The 2,866-nt window shown below is 30.5% G+C and overlaps 1 pseudogene; it reads right to left on the reverse strand.

Annotated features, from left to right (window-relative positions):
- Nucleotides 1-594: 594 nt before the first annotated feature.
- LOC120586393 (uncharacterized) lies at nucleotides 595-713 on the reverse strand (annotated as a pseudogene).
- Between the last annotated feature and the right edge of the window lie 2,153 nt (nucleotides 714-2,866).

Genomic DNA, 2,866 nt, shown 5'->3' on the forward strand with positions numbered 1-2,866 from the left:
CGGAGGAGTGGTGACAGCTCATTTGCCGCACAAGACTTGTCTCTTTATAATATGTCCTTCGTAAATACAAACTGCTTGAATAATCCTGGCTTCGGGTCTCCTATCCATTTCCCGCAAACTAATACTGCGCACCCAAATATGGTTCTTGGTATTGTTAAGAGAGTTCTCTTTTATGTGTTTACTTATTTGTTATATATTATTACTCATTTATTCATTTATTTTAAATTTTAGACAGAACAGAAACTCTCAGTATTTTTCTTTAAACCTTTAAGTAAAATTGGCTCTAAAGATGCCAACTTCTGTCCTCTTGACCTATACTAGTCATCCCAATCATTGAAAATCCCAGATTAAAAACCATGAGAAGATACTGAGATTTGTGAATCTAAGATGCAATAAAATATTGTGATAACATCCTCTTGCCTTGTGAGGACAGATCATGTCTTTTGTATATAAACTCAGTGGAGAAATGCAGAGTGGCCTCCATCATTAAACGATGTGCAGATTTTTTTTTTTTTTTAGGTGATGCAGCCCTTGGTTGACCTCACAGATTGCAAGGAACTTGTCAGCTTACAATCCCTTATTTTTTATTTTTTATGCCTATAGCACCTGGTCTTCCTAAGTGGTCTCCCATCCAAGTACTAACCAGGCCTGAACCTGCATAGCTTCTGAGATCAGACAGGATCAGGCTTTTTCAGGGGGGCATGGCCATAGACATGTAGATGTTTTTGACTGGAAGTGTGTGTTCTTGAAATATACTTATTATAACAATGATTTTCTAATCAATAATGTGAATTACAATGGGTATTGTTAAAAAGAGATTTTTGTCCTTATATGAGTATTTCATAATTACAACAAATACACAAAAGATCATTATTCAAGATCGTAAAAAAAGCTATGGTTCCATCTCATCTCTTAAAATTATAGTTATATAATCATTTTAAAAGCAATTACAGAATACTTTTTGTATTAAAATCATTAAAATCATTTAAAAACATTTAAATATTAAATGACTGAAAAAATATTTTAAAATTTGGATATAAAAATTTACAGAGTTTTGCTATTTTCTAAAACGTCTTATTTTTTAAAAATAAGCTTTACGATAACATTGATTCTAATTCTTAAAATAACATTTCATTTGTTGTTAGATTCTATTTTTATCATAATCCTATAGATAAACTATAATATTTTTTGTAGTTTAGATTATAATTTAGGGATATAAGAAAATGAAAGCAATGAGCAACTCAGCATAAAAATACTATAAATATAAGTAGATTATGACAATAAGAACATTAAGCATGTTACATGATTAGGGTGTTATATTTTATTGTTTTTTTCCTTGCCCTAATATGAAGTAACTCATCAAGAATTTTCTATTTGAAGGTTGATTTTCAATTAATTTATAATATAGGAGATGCTATGCCTGTTTCCTCAAAATGGTTATGCCACTCAATTGCAGGGTTTTTTTTTTTTTTCCTGAAAAACTTATCTTAAAAGATATTTATCTTTTCTAAAGTAACTCTTACGGGGGGTTGTCTCGTTCTAAGTGGTACCTTTGTTAATCCGGTGTCCTTTATAGATTTCCCTCTATTTCTGGATGGGGATGTCAAAAATTCAACAATTAATTACTTTCTGTCTCTCTGTCTGTCTGTCTGTCTGTCTGTCTCTCTCTCTCTCTCTCTCACACACACACACACAAGCTAGCTAGTATGATTTAAATTATGTGTCAAAACCCCTACTCCTCAAATCAGAAATGAAGTTCAAAAGATAAAAAGGCAGGTAAATTAGGAACAAATTTATTGTTGAATTTTCTTTTTTTTTATCCACTCACTGGAAAAGAAATTAGGAGAAAGAAAGGCAGCTGCATATGAAAGAGTGGAACAAATGAAGTTTGTGTTGATAAATTCAACAACACAATAAGACAGTATGTGAAGAACAAAGTTTTAGTACCTTTTAGCTTCAATTAGGAATAAAGCTTTTAAATGAAAATAGTTAAAGATTTGGACTCATATCTTTGTGTTATAGTTACATTTAGTGTTACTTAAGAATCATATCTAAATAAAAGTTCTTATGAATGATCTCTACACTCTAAGAATGATTTTGCTCCCAGGCTAATTTACTCAAATCTAACTAGTTTATTTTATCTGCTGGAATGCAGAATTGATACCAGAAGATGAAAAACACTTAATTTTAGTAACCGTTTAAGAAATACTGGATAAATTAGAAAAAATACTTTGGAAATTAACTTTTTTAACAAAAAACAATCTTTTCTATTTTGCAAAGGATTATTGATATTATTTCTAATTAAATTCTCTGTAAGGTAAAGAAACCAGTCCTCAAAAAGTAATAAAGACATGCCTTCTTCATTCCTGCCAGGGTTTAAATGTCATCGCTTCCACTCAATATCTGTATAACCACCTGTCTATCTATTAATATTTTGAAGTCTGTATGAAAAAATAATTATTACATTGTTGAATAATTGATCAATACATGTCAATTAGTACTTTTCAATAAATGATGATCTCTCTCCTCAGTGCTAAGTATTGCACACATAAGCCTTTTTAAATAGTACAGATAAATTAACCAATATCAATGTTTCACATTTAGGTAATTTGGTATATTTCACACAAAGCTTATATGAAAACAGTAATTTTCAAAGATCAGAGTTATAAAAAATATGCATTTAAATGGGATGTTATATGTTTGCACAGCAATGTATTTAGCTGAGAAAACATTAGTTGTTGTTTTCTACTTTATATCTTTTGGCCTTCAGAATCACTTCACACTTTTTACTCAGTATTAGCTTCCTCTCCTGGGGCAACTGCTGATCAATCTCCACATAATTGTCCATTTGCTGCTGAGAGGTCAA

The sequence above is a fragment of the Pteropus medius genome, unplaced genomic scaffold, assembly GCF_902729225.1.
Source record: "Pteropus medius unplaced genomic scaffold, Ma_sr-lr_union100, whole genome shotgun sequence".
Taxonomy (NCBI): Eukaryota; Metazoa; Chordata; class Mammalia; order Chiroptera; family Pteropodidae; genus Pteropus; species Pteropus medius.